Raw genomic sequence first — 19,555 nt, 5'->3', positions numbered from 1 at the left:
TAGACGTTGCATGATTTCAAGCCAGGAAGGGAAGGGGAGACCGTGAAGGAGATGAGAGCATATTTATTCAGACCAGTATCACCTGGACAAGTGGCTTCACCTCTCAGGGCCCATATGGGGGACACAGAGAGGAATCTCTCGGTTCTATGGCTTTAAAGTTCTAGGAGTCTAGGGAAGCCCTAATTTTCTAATGTTTATCAACTAAGTGGGAAATGAGACTTGCTCTCTCTAATCCTAATAAGCAGCTCTAGAATCAAAAGATGGCAGTTAAGCTGATTTTCACTCTAGGAGCTCTTGTCACCCTGGATTGGGATGTCTTTCCTAGCGTGGATTGAGTGTCCAGCTACTGGAAGTGTCCAGGCAAAAGACAAGATGATTCCGTGGGGTTCCCTCTACGGGCTTTGAGGTGGGACCAGGTGAGCAAGGTGCTCAGTCTTTCCGTCCTTCCCAGTGGATTCCTTAAGACTAAAATAGGTGGAAATCAAAAGCACAATGGGATCCTCCGGCGAATTGGCATCTGAGATGTGAGCCTGACACGTCCTGGGGGCCACGTGGAGCGGGTGAGCAGGGGGCGCGGTTCATCAGCTCTCATCTGCCCTAGGACCTCAGCAGCGCCCCCTCCACCCCGTGGGAGTTGGGGCATTTGCAAGCCCTCAGGCTTATTTAAATCCCGGCAGGACAAGGACTTAACTTTGCTGAATCCTTCACTTTTCTGCTGTAGAGCTGGAGGGAGATCAGTGGGTGAGGGAATGGAAGGTCAGTGCCCCCCGCCCCGAGAAGTGGACAAGTGCGGGCGTGATACAGACCCCCGATACAGACCCCACAGCTCTCCTTGCAGTAAACCACGCACTGGCACAGGCTGGTGGCAGTTGCCGTGAAGACGGTTTGGGGGATTTGGCGAGGACTTAAAAAAGCCTTTGTCATTTTACTTTGAAGGCCATCTAACTTTGGTTTAAATAAATGGGGTATGTACATCATAATTACATTTCCTTTAAAAAAAAAAAAACATAATCGAAATCTCTGGCCACGCCATCGTTTGTGTTTAATGAGGATCCTCAACACCAGCTGCCGTTAACGGGGAAATTTGGGAGGCTTCATGTCCATGCATCATTAAAGTAATGGAGAACTTCCTTCTCCGTCATTTAATGGAATTTTGGACTTTTGATTAAAAATATGAGACTCCCATGACACTTTGGGAGCTGAATACTATATACTGTAATGAAATCTTTAAAAGATGTTTTCCCATTCATGTTTATTTTAGCAATTGCTAAACATGTTTTTTACATGATTGACATTTCGGGATGTTTAATTTAAAAAGGCATTTTATTACTTGCTTACTGGCCTTTGATGACCTGCGGGTTATTATTTAATCGATTATATCACACTTAGGTTCTGTGGAGCAGGAAAGATTTTTCAGAGGGATGGAATGCTGAACCAGCACTGGGTGTTTGTGACATCATTATTTGCAGCAGGAGACACCGTTATTCCAATAAAGTAGACACAGAAGGAATTTTACATGACTTTAATGACTGTCTGCTTTCTGTTTCAAATTAACAATGTGTATAACTCAGTAGTTCTGTGCTATTTTTTGCATACTTTCAAAACAGATTTGTCATTCTGTGATGAAGATGCCCCAGCAGAATCAATTTTTAAATTTACACAAGACACGTATAAAAAGTTCATTGGAACTGAAATCAGAAAATGAAAATTAATTTCAACAGACACGACCCTGGCCTTGCTGTACGTACCAGAAGCAGCAGAAGCTCCCAGGAGTCGGACAACGGAACTGCCTTTAGTCATCAACCTCAGGTCCATCCTGCAGCAGTGATGGTGTAACGGAGGCCCAGGAGAAGGTGTCAACTCCCCTTAGTCGGGATTGGCTCCACGCGGAGAAGTGGGGGCAAGAGAGGGAGCGCACCCCCCAGACCAGCTCTTGCACCTGTCAGATAAGGAGCTGGGTCAGGTCACATTCTGTTCTGCCCTGAGATGCTCCAGTCCTCTGCTTTTTAAGAGGACTCTCCTGTATTATTCTAACTTCTGGGAGGGGGGAAAGCACCATTTTTGTTTGTTCATTTAACTTCTTAAACTAACCTTAATTTGGTTTTAATGGTAGCTCCGCTGGTTGCCAACTCAGTGACCTCAGACAGGGTATTTTACTTGCTTTTCTTTGTTTCCTTAACGCTCAAAATGGGACGTGTTCTCTCCACAGGATTTTTGTAAGGAGAATGCTGCAAAGCAGTAAGCACAGAGATGGGATCCGAGCAAGTGTTTGAGGAATGCTGGCCTTCCTATTATTTCTGAGTCGCTTGTTCTTTTGTTTATATATTTTGTACTTTTTTGTAGGAAGAAAACCGTGGCAGTTTTATTTTCTAATAGCTTTTGACCCAGCTTTTGATAGTACTGGTGACTTTTATGACAAAAATACGTTAAAAATGTCATTTAGGGGGCGCCTGGCTGGCTCAATCAGTGGAGCGTGTGACTTTTGATCTTGGGGTTGTGGGTTTGAGCCCCTCGCTGGGCATAGAGATGACTTAAAAATTAAGTTTTTTTAAAAAAATGCCATTTAGAACATGGACAGAAATGTACCATTTTTTTCTTCATCTCAGAAATAATACCTAAAGGCAGCTCTTTCATTTCTGAGTTAGAGAGGGATTGGTTGAGAATTGTGCTTGTTTGAATATATTGATGGAAGTAAATACACAATTACAGGTGGGAGACATATACACACACACACATATATACACATATATATAATTATTAATTTTCTTATGGGCAAAACAGTGCTATGGAATGCCAGTCAGGCTAAAAAATCACCAGGATTAGTAACCAGGCTTTAATTAATAGCTATGGAAGGTTCAGTGGCCATTTTAAAATGTGCAAAGTTAATATAATATTACAATGTAGATCTATGCTTTAATCTGTTTTTTTTTTTTTTTTTAAGATTTTATTTATTCATGAGAGACAGAGGTGGGGTGGAGGGCAGAGACACAGGTAGGGGGAGAAGCAGGCTCCCTGCAGGGAGCCCAGTGTGGGACTCGATCTCAGGACTCCTGGCCTACGACCTGAGCTGAAGGCAGACCATGGGGCCACCCAGGTGCCCCAATCCAGGTGTTATAGACTCAGATGTCTATAGGCTACGACAAGTTTCTTGCTGCAGTGAGGGTAGGACAGTGGGAAGTGATCAGGACAGTGGCAGTTGGAGAGTGCGTACTGCATCTAATGGGGACGCTGCTCCTTAGCTCTGTCCAGTTGTCCCTCTGCGGGGACTCAGATGTCGTGTTGCCGGGTCTTCCAATTTTTCAAGCTCCAGAAATCCAGGCTCTGATTTTCAGACAGGGCAGCCCCGACGAAAGCACCCCCACTCTACTGATGCGGCCCGCAGGCCCGGAGTTTCTACTCCTTTTCTGGGTCTGTCTCAAGAGCCAGACTCCTGCCCCAAGTAGCAGCTCATCCTTCAGCACAAAACAAACAAAAAACCCCTCCTCTTTCTTTTTTTTTTTTTTTTTCCTCTTTCTGATTAGAGAAACTGAGCAGAGGATGGCTGGTAACTATGGGTGCGTTTCTTCAGCGAACCTTCTCTGGAGACCTTCCACGTGCCAGAGATAGGAGGGTGGATGAGCCACAGTCCTTGCCTTCCAGGACAGCCCACCAGCTCCTTAGGAGGGTGGATGAGCCACAGTCCTTGCCTTCCAGGACAGCCCACCAGCTCCTCTTAAAATAAACAAGGTACTTTGTTTTCTGGCGAAATTTGCCTTATGCAAATATCATTATTGCACATCATTATTGAACAATTGCTTCTGTATTCCTTGGCAAACCTATCTCTAAGAACTTTTGTTAAATCCGTGGCATGTGCTCGCGGTAGTACCACTCCCTCCATCATAACTACATCTTAGAACTGACTCATCTAGGGACAAAGACAGCGTTTTGCAGATGTGTGTGCTACAAGGTCACACCACACATGCTCCAAATTTCCAGGGATGACCTAGATTCCAATGGAAACCATCTTCCCTGTGGTCTCCAGTGCATTGAGTTTTGCCCTCGTGTAGTTGGTAGTCCCTGCAGATGGGGGTGGGGGGGCATGCAAACAGGACACTTGGTTTCTCTTCTTAAGGGGAGGGATGTGAGGGAGGCGGCAGAGTGATCAGCTGGACTGGTTGGCCTGGGCCCTCGGGGTGTTCCCTGGAAGTGGGCCTTCTGGACTCACACCAGGAAAGTCCCAGGCAAATGGGGACAAGTTGGTCGCTCCAGCTCCCATGTCCTCTTCTACTTGGACACACAGCTGAATTACATCTCCCACCCTTTTGGAGTGAGTTAGATGTGACCAGGGGACCCAGTTGTAGTCAATGGATAGAAAGCTGAAAGTACTCAACAGCTTGACACTTGGCTTTCAGAAAACCACCGCCAGCGATCCTCTGTGCTCCTTCCTCTTCTGCTGACCCAATGAAGAAGACCTGGCACCCTGGGCATGACAGATCCTCTGCCAGCAGAGTTCTACAAGCAGCTCTGTCCCAGCCATTGGGTAATTTAGAATCTGCTCACTTCGGTGGCTGACCCTAAAGAAGGTGAAGTAAGTATGTCCAAGTGGGAGGGAGCTGTCAAAAAACCTAAGATACACAGCATCGATGATGGTTGGGTGGTGGCTGATGATGACACTATTGGAGGTTTAAGAGGTTGAGGCATATATTCTGAAGTGGCAAAACCTTTTCACAAAACTGTTGCTGATGATAACTTAGAAGGCCCCCCAAGTGTCCAGTGAGCTCCTAGCTCTAGGGGGCCGACAGTTGGCTTGTGGCTCTTCCCTCTGTTGGGCTCAAAGGAGGTGAGCTCAGGACAGAATTAGCTGAGTTTGTAAGCAGAAAGGAGAGGGGATAAAAGGTGCAGAAATGTGGGGTATGCAGCATCAGAAAAGCTTCTAGATCCCCTTAAGACTTTTCAGTTACACAAGGTCCTTCACGCCTTCAGCCAAGATGGTATCGCTCCCCATCTACACCTTTGGTCTCAGATGCGCTGTCAGCTGATGGAAGTAGGCGAGACAAAGCACTAAAACGACACGATCTTGTCCAGAACAGATATTTTAGGTCTTGCTGCCGACACAATGGATTGGATATAAATAGGGCAGAAACCTACTAAGTTTTTGAGGGACTTCTATTGCCAAGGAAGACATACGCCAGCCCAGACTTCACCAACAACTACAATAAAAATTGATAAAACGTTCAAATAACTTTCAGGCCCTGGAACTCGCAGGAGCTGGAAGTGGGTGATGCAGATGTCTAAGCTGTAGAGCTCCCAAGGAGAGCATTCTCCCCAACGCCCACTTCACAGGTGGCTACGGAGGATAGCAGATGAGAAAACCTCCCAGAGGAAGGGGACTGGAATGTTGGAGAACGATGAGCCAGGGATTCCCGCCCCCCCCCCCCCCCCCCCCTGCAGAGGGCAGAAACAGGGTCTAGTTAGGGAACTTCCCTCACTGCCAGGGCAAAGGGGTCTTCTCAATGCCTAAGCAGTAGGGTTTCATAACTGCTGAGGACTGGGTATGCTTCCAACGGGAGGTTTATGGCAGGTCTTATGCCCTGGCTCCCCCATTGTGCATTGTCTGTAAAGAGAAACATAAATTTGCCTGGGGCCACATCCAGACCTATGTCTTACCCAGAGATGTTGGAGTTTGAGCTGGATGGGATCTGGGGCTGCTGCGCCCTGGAAGGTGAATGTGTACTGTGAGGGCAAGATGATGATACACATATTTAAATCCAAAGGGAGGATCCTTGGCAGAGACGGGTAGGTGTTTACAAAAAAGAAAAAAAAAATCTCTTCCTCTTCCTGGACACACAGACTGCTTTTCCCAGATTCCCTTGGAGCTGGGTGAGCCCATTTGATGAAATTCTGGCCAGACTTGAGGACGTGGATGGAAATGCTGGTTTGTCATTTCTAGGCCTGATTCATAAAAACTTCCCATGGGCAATCCCCCATGCTTTTTCCCCTTCGGCCAACTGGTTGGCGATGGGACAGCTTTAGGAGCCTGGGTCCTCGAGCGACTGAGTGGAGCAAAGTCCTTCTCCGGCCCCCTCCTCCCCCTCTCTAACCAGGAACTACTCAGGATCGTTACAAGAGGGCAATAAATACATTTCTATTATGCTTCAGACATATGTTTTCAGTTCATTACCTTAGCTGGGCATTGATGCATGGACAGCCTGATGCAGTATTACAAAGTGATGGGCAATAGAACTAAGAACAAATAATCCTAAAATTTGTATGGAATCACAAAAGACCCTTAATAGCCAAAGCAATTGAACCAGACTGGAGGTATCACGATCCTAGATTTTGAGATCTTCTTCAAAGCTGTAGTAAGCGAAACCGTATGATACTGACACAGAAATGGACACATAGATGAATGGAACAGAATAGAGAGCCCAGAAATAACCCCCCAATTATATGGTCAATTAATCGTCAAGAAAGGAGGCTAGAATATGCAATGAGAGAAAGTCTCTTCAGCGAAGGTGTTGGGAAACTGGATGGCTACATGCAAAAGAATGAAACTGGGCCACTTTCTTACACCACACACAAAAATAAACTCAAAATGGATTAAAGACCTAAATGTGAGACCTGAAACCATAAAAATCCTAGAAGAGAGCTCAGGCAATAATTTCTCTGACATCGTCCATAGCAACATCTTTCTAGATATGTCTCCTGACGCAAGGGAAATAGGAGAGTGAAAATAAACTATTGGGACTACACCAAAATAAAAAGCTTCTGCACAGCAAAGGAAACAACCTACTGAATGGGGGAAGACATCTCTGTAAAGGGTTAATATCCAAAATATATAAAGAATTTACATGACTCAACACCCCCAAACCAAATAATCCTATTAAAGATGAGCAGAAGACATAACAGACACTTCTCCAAAGAAGACATCCAGATGGCCACCAGACACATGAAAAGATGCTCAACATCACTCATCATCAAGGAAATGCAGATCAAAACCACAATGAGGGATCACCTCACACCTGCCACAATGGCTTAAATCAAAAACACAAGAAACAACAGGTGTTGGCAAGGATGTGGAGAAAAAGGAGCCCTCGTGTGCTGTTGGTGGGAGAGCAAACTAGTGCAGCCATTGTAGAAAACAGTGTGGAGTTTCCTCAAAAAATTAAGAATAGAATTACCATATGATCCAGTGATTTCACTACTACTGGATATTTCCACTATTGGGTATTTACTGAAAGAGTACAAAACCTCTAATTCAAAAAGATATATGCACCCCTGTGTTTATAGCAGCATTATTTATAGCAGCCGAGACATGGAAGTGGCCCAACTGTCCATCAACTGATAAATGGAAAAAGAAGATGTGGTGTGTATGTATATATATATATGAGCAGAAGATATAACAGACATTTCTCCAAAGAAGACATCCAGATGGCCACCAGACACATGAAAAGATCAATATATATATATATATAAATAACAGAATATTACTCAGCCACAAAAAAGAGTGAGATCTTGCCATTTGCAACATGGATGGATCTAGAGATTATAAGTGAAATAAGTCAGGAAAAGACAAATACTATATGACTTCAGTCATATGTTGAATAAGAAACAAAACAAAGAAAAAAAGAGATAAAAATCCAGACTCTTAAATATAGAGAACTGATGACTACCAGAGGGGAATGGGTGAACTAGCTAAAGGGGATTAAGAGTACACGGTAAAGGGGATACAAGAGTATCATGATGAGCACTGAGTAATGTCTAGAACTGCTGAGTCACTATATTGCACACCTGAAGCTAACATAATGCTGTATGTTAATTATATTGGAACTAAAATTTTTAAAAAAAACACAGGTGCAACAAAATACAATAAAAACTGAAATCAAACCAACCAACCAACAACAATGGGCATGCAAGAACCAAGCAGGAATTAGAGTTAGATGAGACTGTATCACAGAGGGATTCCAACAAGAGGTGAATTTTTTAAAAGATTTTATTTATTTATTCATGAGAGACAGAGAGAGGCAGAGACACAGGCAAAGGGAGGAGCAGGCGCCCCATGGGGAGCCTGATGTTGGACTCCATCCCGGGACTCCAGGATCACGCCCTGGGCTAAAGGCAGAGGCTCAACCACTGAGCTACCCAGGTGTCCCTAGGAAGAGGTGACTCTTGAGGTTGAAGGGCCTGTAAAGTGACAACACATGAGCAAAACTAATTTTTGATCTAGTTGTTGAAAGCAATTGCCTTCCCATGTGGATAAGAATAAATTATCTTCCTAAGAGTTTTGAGAAATGCTTCTTTGCAGCGAGAATTGGCCTGCTGGACTCTGAGGTGTAACTCATCTGCTGGCAAGGAGTCAGCTGGATCAGGGGTCACACTCTGGTGACCCTTGGGCTGTAGCAAGCAAGTCCAATGACCGGAGCTGGCTCTCATATAGGCTTTTACACAACATTTGAAAAACAAAGAAAGAAAGTCAATCAGTGACCTCCTTGCTGGGACGTGGGTATCATTCCAAGTCCTGGCAACCTTGAGCCTGTCTCCTGTGTGGTAACAATTGGCTGCTGCTAAGTGGGAGCTGCTGTTCGGGGTGGGGGAGTCCAGCCTGGGCTCCCAGACGACCACACCTGGGATGGCCCCACCCTGTCGGCTGCTGGCACACCTCACTCATTCCGTTACATACCCAGCTCAGGTAGCCATTGGAAGCTGCGTCCCGAAGCCAGACTGTAACACCCGATTCCTAACATTCTGTGGTTTCATTCATTTTAGCCCTGTCTGTAAGATGCTCAGGTCCTTAAAGAAGAAGACAACTAGAACAGGCTCTGTTGTCTCTTGGGTTTTATTTCGCTTCTGAGTCCTTGCTGTTGAAAATGAGCAAACTGAACTCCAATAAAAAAAAAAAAAGAATAGTACCAAACTTTTTAGAATAGTCACTGGAAATGACTATTAAAACATATAATTTGGCAAAAAAAAAAAAAAAAAAAAAAAAAAAGCAGTCAGTCTCTGCCTCTCTGTGTCTCTCATGAATGGATAAATAAAATCTTTAAAAAAAAAAAAAAAAAGAAAGACAGAAAATGAGCAGTCATGCTTTTTCCTTCCCAGGTGTGAAATAGTTGAACTGGGCCACAGCACGAAGACCGAAAGTCTCCTTCTGGGAAAAGGAGAATGGAGCACATTTCTTATTTCCGTGAGTCACTGATTGTTGGAGGAGGTAGGGCTCGGTTACCCTTCTCCCCGGTGGTGAAGTTAGCAACCTGTGTTACGGGGCGGGGGGGGGGGGGAGATCGGATAAGGAACGTGCCAACTCAGGTGTATAAAGAGACCTGATGAGAGTGATGCAAATCAGGTGTGTCTGATACCAAGGTCCATGCTCTCGGCCACCGTTTGGGCCACTTCCAAAGCCAAGCAGCCCTGGCCAGGGGAGCACGTGTGGGGTTCTGACCCTCCCTGAGCATGTCTGTCTGAAAGAGGGCTGCACGGGGCAGGCCCATCCCCTCCAGAAGACAACACTAGACCACACCCTGCCCGAAACCCCTCCCTGTCCATCAAACTGCTGGGCTGGCAAGGCCCGGGGGGTTTCTGCACCCGCGAGGACACGCCAAGGGCAGGTGCAGGTGCAGGTGGAGTCCGGGGACCCAGAAGGGACCGTGCGCGCGAAGGCAGGGCAGCTAGCTCCCCGGCGTCGTGCCCAGCAGGCGGCAGACGGATCTCGGGCGCAGACAGCCAGCCCTCCGGGGTCGCGGCCAGGGCCCGGGAAAGCCAGCGCGGGAGCACGAAGGGCTCCTGCAGAGGATGCTGCACCGATGAGGGCCGTCGTTGCCCTGGGAGCCCCCGGAGCCCCCGGTCCTTGGCTACGACCGTGACCCGCTTCACTTCTGCTCTCGAGGGGCCCAGGCCGGTGGCACAGACAGTCCAGCGAAGAATCCTCACAATGCCAAAGGCCATCTTCAAAAACAGTGGACATGAGAGCAAAACGGAGGGAAGGAAGACGTCATGCTGCCTGGGAAGCGGCCGCTAGGGCGGGAGGGACACCGCTGCCGAGGGGACCCACCGTGTCCCCTTCCACGCCTGCCGGGGGGGGGGTGTCACCCCGTGTGTGGTCAGCTGTCCAGCGTTTGTTCTCCCTCCTTCTCCTCGGGAGACCCTGCCGTGGGCACAGAAGTGGTCCTGCTGGACACCTGCCCCTCCCCTGGCCACCGTGACCCGACCCGTCCTCGGCGTGACCCTTAGCCCACAAAGGGCTCAGACACTTGGCCCAGCCTCTCCCCCTTCCCTGCTGGGATCAGCCACTTGAAAATGAAACTCTTGAAAGGTCACGGCCTTGAGCGGAGAGCTTGGGGCTCCCCCAGGAGCTGACGGTGTATCCACTAAAGAAAGCTGGAGTCTCTGCATCTATTGACAGGATCATATGGTTCTTGTTTTTTCTCTTGCTGCTATGATCAGTGGAGGGTCCTCAAAGAGTTAAAAATAGAGCTGCCCTGACCCAGCAATTGCACTGCTGGGGATTGACCCCAAAGATACAGATGCAATGAAACACCGGGACACCTGCACCCCGATGTTTCTAGCAGCAATGTCCACAACAGCCAAACTGTGGAAGGAGCCTCGGTGTCCATCGACAGATGATGGATAAAGAAGCTGTGGTCTATGTATACAATGGAATATTCCTCAGCCATTAGAAAGGACAAATACCCACCATTTGCTTCGACGTGGATGGACCTGGAGGGTATTATGCTGAGTGAAGGAAGTCAATCAGAGAAGGACAAACATTATATGGTCTCATTCATTTGGGGAATATAAAAAATAGTGAAAGGGAATAAAGGGGAAAGGAGAAAAATGAGTGGGAAATATCAGTGAGGGAGACAGCACATGAGAGACTCCTAACTCTGGGAAACGAACTAAGGGTGGTGGAAGGGGAGGTGGGCGGGGGGTGGGGGTGACTGGGTGACAGGCACTGAGGGGGGCACTTGATGGGATGAGCACTGGGTGTTATGCTATACGTTGGCAAATTGAACACCAATTATAAATAAATAAATAAATAAATAAATAAATAAATAAATAATAAATAAAAAGCTGGGGTCTTTGTGACGTCATTCATCCGGATCCGAAGCCCTGTCTGCCCCCAGACACTGTCCTTTGCTCTGCAGCTGATTTCAGTTGGGCTTGCTGGGGCTTGCAAAGTAGAGGATCCCTAATTTATACGTGTCTTTTCTCTGTTTCCTTGTCAGCAGATTGGGATTCTGGTTTTATTCCCATCGCCCCCCCCCCAATGGGAGTTAGGGTTCCCTACTTTGAATTTCAGAAGAAATAATTACGTTGCATACTTTGAATTCCCCAAGTTCTACGGGACTAAGGAGGTAACTAGAGCCGGCCTCCCATAGGCTCAGAGTGGGTCCGTCTGGGTGAACACGCTCCGGGGCCTAGTCAACTGGTCAGCGAGGCCGAGACCACCGGGCAACACGACCCACGGCAACGGCCTCGGCGGCAGCGGGCTGCAGAGAGATCCCTTCTGGAGCTCTTGAAATGGATCCGGTGTGAGAGACGAGCCTAAGAAACACCTGGAAATAGAGATTGGTCAGGCAGGGGTGCGGGAGTGTGGGATCCTCCCGGGTCAGGTAACTGGGCGTGCGGGGGGCCCATCACCCCGCGGGCCTAGGACGGTAGAGACCTCCACGAGGTCTGTCTTGAATAGGTGGGGTGACCGAGGGGTAAGGCACCCCGGCGGGGATTTCTCGGGGCCAGCGGCTGGGGACCCAGGCGGAGAGCTGGCCTGTGCCTCTCCCTTGCCCCAGGGCACGGCCGCTGGTCTCCTTACCTACCTGTAAGTCCCCTGAGCTGCCTGCCAGTCCCCTCATCTGCCTGCCAGTCTCCTTACCTGCAACTCCCCTAACCTGCCTGTAAGTCCCCTTACCTACCTATAAGTCCCCTGACCTGCCTGCCAGTCCTCTCACCTGTCTGCCAGTCCCCTGACCTGCCTGCCAGTCCTCTCACCTGCACGGCTCAGCAGTTCTCTTTCCAGGGCTGCCTTGGTGTCATGTTTCCAGTGTGCCTTGCTTCATAGATGCTAAATAAATGTCTGTTGAGTGCATGAGTGAGCGGAAAAGGATCTCTGTCCTTCACCCCTAGAGGAATGTTTTGTAATTCTGGGATTACAGAAGGTTTAGTTACCTGTGGGTCACAGGACTCAGACCTTAGCTTCCTCTTCCCGGATTCTTTCTTTCTTTCTTTCTTTCTTTCTTTCTTTCTTTCTTTCTTTCTTTCTTTCTTTCTTTTTTTTAAGATTTTATTTATTCATGAGAGACACACAGAGAGGCAGAGACACAGGCAGAGGGAGAAGCAGGGAGCCTGATATGGGACTCGATCCCAGGACCCCAGGATCACGCCCTGAGTCCAGGGCTGACGCTCAACCACTGAGCCACCCAGGTGCCCCTCCTCCCGGATTCTTAATCCTTTTTTCTACTTTGGTTCCTTTAGGGGGATGGGGTATCCTTCTCAGAACAAAGTTTTGGTGGGTTTTTTTTTTTTTTTCCAGTTTTTGTCAGGGAATAGATTAATTCTTTTCATTGTTTTAGAACAAGGTATAAATGCTAAAACTAAATATACAGGATCACAAAAACATTTATATTAAAATACAGTTCTCAGAATATTTAAAAAAATAAATTAGTATTATAGTAATAAATAGCCTTTATTCACATGTCAAGTAATAAAATCTAATAGCAGTTCTTTTTTTTTTTTCTAATAGCAGTTCTCATTTATTCCTGTGATTTTATTTTATTTTTATCTTTAAAGGTTTTATTTATTCATGAGAGACACAGAGGGAGGCAGAGACCCAGGCAGAGGGAGAAGCAGGCTCCAAGCAAGGAGCCTGAAGCGGGGTTCGATCCCAGGACCCCGGGATCACGCCCTGAGCCGAAGACAGATGCTCAACCACTGAGCCCCCCGGGAGTCCCTAATTCCTGTGATTTTAAAGTGGTGATGACCTTCATGACATTTTGAAATATCTGCAATATCCGTAATAGACCTGAAAATACCTATGATTTCCACTCCATACTAAAGTCACCACTACGGGGGGTGCTCGTTGCCTGCATGGCTTCCCAGAGAAAGCACTTAGTGATGACAAGAGGGCAAACGAGACGGCCCGTCTTCCCTGTGCCAGTCTCTGCAGCCACCGAACTCCCTCCCTGGTCCCCAGCTGCTGCCCCCCACTTCCCTGCAACCAGTGCACCTGCTGCCAGAGCCAAAGTCACGGTAGGGCCCCGGCGGCGCACACCTGAGTCTGGGAGGCAGCCTGGAGCCAGATACCACCGCCCCGAGCTGTCAGGGAAGTCACGGTGCTTTGGAATAATCTGGGCCTTTTGGTCACAGGCGGAAATGGTTGGTCTCCAGGAGACTCCCCGACCTGATGCTCTCACAGGTGGGGAGGCTGCCGGAGGGCAGGTGTGCAGGATGCAGGTGTGCAGGACGAGAGCTCACAGGAGACCCGGGGCGGGGGGGGGGGGGGGGGGTCGTAAATGCCTTTGAGGCTCCAGGGGTCCGATGGAGGGTTTGGGTGGTTTAGGAGTTTGCTGGTTTTCGGGCTACGGGTCGAGTCACAGCGCGCAGGTTGCAGGTGGTGTGACAAGGCTCCTCTGCCCACGTCCTGACGTTGCTGCGGGCCCGGCGGGATGTGCCCCAAGCCCCAAACGCGGCCTCGGCTTTGGTCTCAGCCCCGTGGCTCCAAGTTTTCCTTAAGAACTCTGTGCGTTCCGGGAAGGACGCGTCCAAGGTTCCCGGTGATGTCTTTCCACAGTAGCAACGTTTTGAAAACCAAACAAGGCGGAGGGGGTCGTCCGTGACGTGCTGCAGAGAGAGCAAAACCAAATGCGAATGCGGCCAGGATCTCTCTCTTTTTTTTAATTTTTAAAATTTTTTTTATTGGAGTTCAATTTGCCAACATATAGCATAACACCCAGTGCTCATCCCATCAAGTGCCCCCCTCGTTGCCCATCACCCAGTCACCCCAACCCCCCACCTCCCCTTCCACCCCCCCTTGTTCACTTCCCAGAGTTAGGAGTCTCTCATGGTTTGTCACCCTCTCTGATCTCAGAGAGTATGGGACGGTGCCTGGGGGGCTAGAGTTGGCCCCCCCCCCCGCTAGAGCTAGACCCCCACAGGCCGCTGGACGTGCTTACAGCAGGTGTCCCTGCGGTCACTGGGGGCCTGGGGGCGCACCTGGTCTTCTGCACCAGCTCTTCCAGGCTTTCTAAAAATCCTTGCAGGGAGCGTGCAGTACGTAGCTTAGCCAGACACGTTCACTTTCAAGGAAACCTCTGGTTACTTCTGTGTCTGCCACAAGGACCACCGCATGTGTTTCAAAAAAAACAAAACAAAAAACCCCCCATGTCTCCACGAAATTAAAGTTCAAGTCTCTCTCAAGAGTGTGAATTCAATGAGGACAATTAAAAAAAAAAAAAAAAAAAAGGAAAGGAAAGAAAAGGAAAGTGCCACCAAGTGAAAGGTTAGAAGCGTTTGCTGGTCTCTATGCTGGGAAGCCAGAGTCTCTGGGGGGAGCCAGCATCATGATGGTCCCCTGGGGGCTCCATCCCCCTGCCCCCTCCCCCTGGCCTCCCCCTCCTCCCCCCTTGGCAGCAGCCAGCCTGATGGTGGGACAGGGGCCACGCCAGCCTCTGCCACTTGGGAGCGGCAAGCAGCAGCGTTGGGGGTGACCTAGGCTGCCACTGGGGCCCGGGACGCCCATGTAGCAGTGGTGACACGCTCATCTCCCTAAAACCAGCCGTCCGAAACCTGCTAGCTTCAAATGTCTGAAAATCCCAACGCTTTGCTTTGCCTTCGCACGGGTTTTCTTGCGGAGGAGATAGGCTGCATGTCAGTTGTGGCGAATATTTATAGTACAGGCCTTGGTGCTGCACAAATATTTACTGAGTGCTCACGTCAGAGGGAGCAAACGTTGGGTGGCTCCCTCTAGGACTGCAGGGGCCGGGGGTGGGGGTGCTCTGTACACCCCCCCCATTGGCAGATCCCAAGTATCCTTCCCGGTTTGGTGAAGGGAGGCCCTGGGGTGGGGGCTGGGGGTGGCTAAGGGGAGGGACTCGCATCCTGGGCTGGTTGGGGGGGTCCTCACTGGCCGTGGTGGGGGGCAGTGGCAGGTGGTGACAGGGTGGAGGTGGCCCAGGTTGTCAGGGGCCCGCAGGGGGCCAGGCCGGGCACCTGCGCCAGGGGACTGGTGTGTGCCGGGCCTCCCGCGGAGCTTCGTGCCCTTGCTTGCTCACTGCACCCATGCACCTGTGTCTGCAGAGACCTTCTGGAAGTGACTCCTGGCTGCAGAGCTCTGGTGACCTACCAACCCCTGCTGCACCCCGGGGTGGGGATGGGAAAGCAAGTCACTGCACCTGGGACAAGGGCGGGCCGAGCTGAAGTTTAAGGGGCAGGCTTGGAGCAAGGGGAGGAGATGACCAGCTCCGGTCCCCGAGGGCCGGGGACGGGGCCCCTCCAAGGGAGCAGGAGCGGTGTGAGGGTAGAGGTGTGTGCAGGCAGATGGTCTGGCCCGGGCACCAGGGGTTGTGGCCGAGGCCAGGCTGCGCGCCCCAGCGGAGGCCAGCGATGTGGCCACAGAGAGCATCGTGGTCCCGCTCGGGGCCCCCGAGGGCTGAGGTCAGGGGCAAGGTGCTCCCACCTGCCTGTGGAACTCCCGTGCTGACCCCGGGGATGCTGGGGAGAGGGCCTGCGGGGGCCCAGGGACCCCTAGGAAACTGCAGCCAGAGCAGTGACCGTGACCCCGGGAGGAGGGAGCAGGCCTGGTCTAGGGATAGCCGGGCAGGGGGCGGGGGGCGGGGGAGGAAACCAGGGCGGGCAGGACCCCCCCAGGGGCTGCACCAGGCTCACTGCCTGTTTGGGGGGCAGGGCCGGCTGGGTTTTGAGTGGATCTGGGGCAGCCTGGTGGGGCCCCCCCAGCGCCCGTTGTTTGCTGGGATTTGGAGCTCGGGTGAGGTGACCCAGGCTTCACAGCCCGCCCCGTCCTGGCCAAGGGGACCCGCGGTGGTCCAGCAGCGAGGGGACCCTGAGTGCCGCCACCAGCGACCTTGGGCGAGTCGCTTATCCTGGCGCGGCCTCCGCTGGCTCCTCTGCCCGGTGTGAGGATGAGTGGGATGACCCACTGGAGCACGGTGCTCCAGACAGTGTCTGGGACAGAGGGGCCCCACGTGTGTGAGCGCTTTATGGTGACTACCCGGGACCCCCCCAGGCCTTAAGTAGGGGGCGGTGAGGCCTAATGAACAGATGACACAGTTGGGAGGGAGGGGGGGCAGGTGGAGGACAGCTGTGACCAGAGCGGGCGAGGATGTTTCCTGAGTATCTGGGGCAGGCTGGTGGCGAGAACAGATCACGGGGCCGTGGCTTCAAATCTCCGAAAAACCAAACGCTCCCCAGCCTTTCTCGCTGTACCAGACAACTTAGTTTCGTGAGCAGACCAAATTAAACATTTGCTCCTTATGTTTCCAAATGAGCAAATTGATGCTGCAGAACGTGTTTGAGGTGTCTGGGGACCGTCGGTGACCCCAAAGCTGGCTGTTAACCAGCGGTGTGACCCGGGGAGCCACCCGCTGTCTCTGAGCCTGAGTTCAGGAGTCGGGTCAGATCGGAAGCATCACCCAGCTCTCGTGGGCCCCGAAGGTCCAGCTCTAAAGGCAGCCAAGGGTTAGGCTGGCCTTGGCTCCTTGGTGCACTTGGGAACAAAATGACAGACCCTCTTGAGGAGCCTAAGTGCAGGTGGAGGGCAGGGGACAGGCTGGCAGCAGGCAGCAGGCGGGGAGGCTCGTCAGCAGGCAGGCAGCAGGCAGTGGGGGGGTGCTTGGGTCAGGGGATCCTGCAGCCTCTGTCTCTCATGAATAAATAAATAAAATATTTAAAAAAATGAGATGAAGACATGGGGACTCAGGGATTATACGATGAGGGAAGGATAAATTAATCTCCAGGCTGCACACGGTGGCCCTCTGCTTGCTAGCGGCGGGCCGCAAGTTCAGGTCGGCGCTCCTAGGCTATCAGACAACCATGGCTTCTGGTTAAAATGTTTCGGTGGTTTCCTCTGGCCCTTGGATAAAAGCCACGTGCCTTCACCTGCCAGCCTCTTCCCTTCCCTCCAGCTCGCGCTTGGCGGCACGGGAAGCCACACTCTTCCCTTCCTGGGGCCTGCCATGCTCTCGCTCTCTCCATCTGTCATTTGGGATCAACTGGCCTGCCATCCCCCGTCACCCAACTCCACGGCCGCGGCTCTGTCCCTCCCCGAGGGCTTGGCACACAGTAGGCATCAGAAAAGGGTAGGACAAACGGATCTGCGGGAACTCGGACAGCTTGCCTCGTCCTGGGATCTCTGTGTCAGGCTCCCCCACAGGTCCCCAGAAAAGGGGCACCGTACGGTGTGGGAGACACACTGCACTGCCCACGGCCTGGCCCTCGGGATTGAATAAACAGCCGCCCCAGAGAACTGGAGAGAGGTTGACGGTGCAGAGGTTCCAGCAGGACTTGCTGGGGACCACACCCTCAGATGATAAGGACAGAGGGAGGTGGCAGTTTCCTGAAGTGGGGGGCGGGGGAGAGTGAGTTTAAGAGAATTTGCACGACACCTGCAAAGGGCATGTCAGGAAGCCTGCTTTCTGTCACCACCCTCGGTACCTATAGATACGTATCTGTAGAAGTGAGTGAGATTTGGGGAAAGAAACAAAAGATCAACCCCAGAAAAGGGAAAGCAGAGGAGGGTTCAACCCATATTCTCAAGGGACATAGTCTGGGACAAAGGTCACAGAGATGAAGTGCCAGTGACTGATCTGAATCATCTGCAAGGTAGGCAGGTAGCAGGTAGCAGGTAACCAGAAGTTGACACGGTGAGAACATCCAGACTTGCTGTCCTAGGAAAATGCTGCGGTGAACCTCCTGGTAAATATTTTCAGAACCTTAAAAAGCACAGTGAGCACTCCATGCCAGCGTTTTGCAGATAGAGATTGTTCCAGACGTCTTTAATCATTACATCTCCACGTCATTACGCGTATCCCCGGATTCTAAGCTGCTTGAAAACAGTAGGAACATGTCCCCCTCATGCATTTCCCCTAGTATCCATTCCAGAATCTTCATTCCCTACTTCCTTGTTGGACTCAAGTAGACGAAAAGAATTGGAGTCGTAGAGCTTTCAGACGTAGGGAAGACATGCCAACCCTAACGGTATAGGCTTGCATTTCCGATGGGTTAAAAGAATTATCCACTTTTAAAAATATTCGCCACCCCGTTATGGAAGTGATCTGTAGCCTACGTGAAAAATGACTTCGGGGTTTTAGATAAGGATGTATTTTGAGGGGTCATCGCAGGGAAGTGAGTCCGAAGAAGATCCTCCAGAGGCAGGGGCTGCATTCCTCAAAGCGCGTCATGGTCCTTTCCTCCACTGGCCCAACCACAGCTGGAGGAAGACGTCCTGCTCTGGGCCCCATATCTTATATGATGGATAAACCCAGAAGAACTCGGGAATCGGTGACCGAGAGGAAGGCCCTCAAAGCTGTGGGACGTGGGAAGTAAGATCCCATTGATGCTACCACCTGTCTCCTGGCCCGAACTGGAACCTTGGCACTAACCCCAGATGCTTTCACTTCCCCCAATCCCTCCTGGATCCCAGCACAGCTCGCCTTCCCCCAAGTCCCCAGCTGAGTTCTGATGCCCACCAGGCCCCCCCAGCTCTGCAGCAGCCCCCTTCCTCCGGGTGGGCTCATCTGCCTGTCTCCTACAGGGCTCCCAGCGTGAGCTTTCTGAAATGCACGCCTGTGGGCGCCTGGGGGGCTCCGTCGGTTGAGGGTCTGCTGTCCTGTCCTCGGCTCAAGTCATGATTCCGGGGTCCTGGGATCAAGTCCCTGTAGCTGGGTCCCTGCCGAGCGAGGAGTCTGCTTATCCCTCTCCCCTTGTCCCTCCCCCCCCCGCTCACTCTTCTCTCTCCCTCTCTCTCTCAAATAAATAAATAAAAATAAATAAATAAATAAGATCCTTTGGAAAAAATGCACACGTTTGTGCATTTTTTAACCGCTTCTTGATCGCTCACACAGCCGGCACCTGACCCAAGCCCACCGAGGGAGCCTTATCCAATTTCTGCCCCCTGCGTCCGCATCAGGCCACAGACCGAGCCTCTCTGTAGGCCCCGCGCTCTCTCACCTCCACACTTTTGCGCATGCAGTTTCCTCTGCACGTCGAGCCAGGACGGAAGCTCAGCTCCAATGAACTTTAAAAGAGAAATGATCATGCATGCAGTATATGCCTGAGTATAAGGTAACCCTAAACATAAACTATTTCCCCCCCCCAAAAAAAGTCTCTGGCCTGCCTTCATTTTCCCCCAAGCTGAATATTCACTCTACCTGAAGAGGCAAGTGCTTCTTCCCAGGTGCTTCCAGAAGTCCTCGCTAATACCTTCCCGCCAGCATGGGGTGCCTACGGTGGTGTGGATGCTACACCTGCCCACCCCATATGAGTATGGGATTTAAATTCCTGGAGGCAGGAATTGTGTTTGTACACATCTACTTTCTTTCCTTTTTCAAAAAGATTGTATTTATTCGTG

This window comes from Vulpes lagopus, chromosome 16 (assembly GCF_018345385.1).
Source record: "Vulpes lagopus strain Blue_001 chromosome 16, ASM1834538v1, whole genome shotgun sequence".
Taxonomy (NCBI): Eukaryota; Metazoa; Chordata; class Mammalia; order Carnivora; family Canidae; genus Vulpes; species Vulpes lagopus.
Note: the sequence above shows the minus strand (reverse complement) of the source record.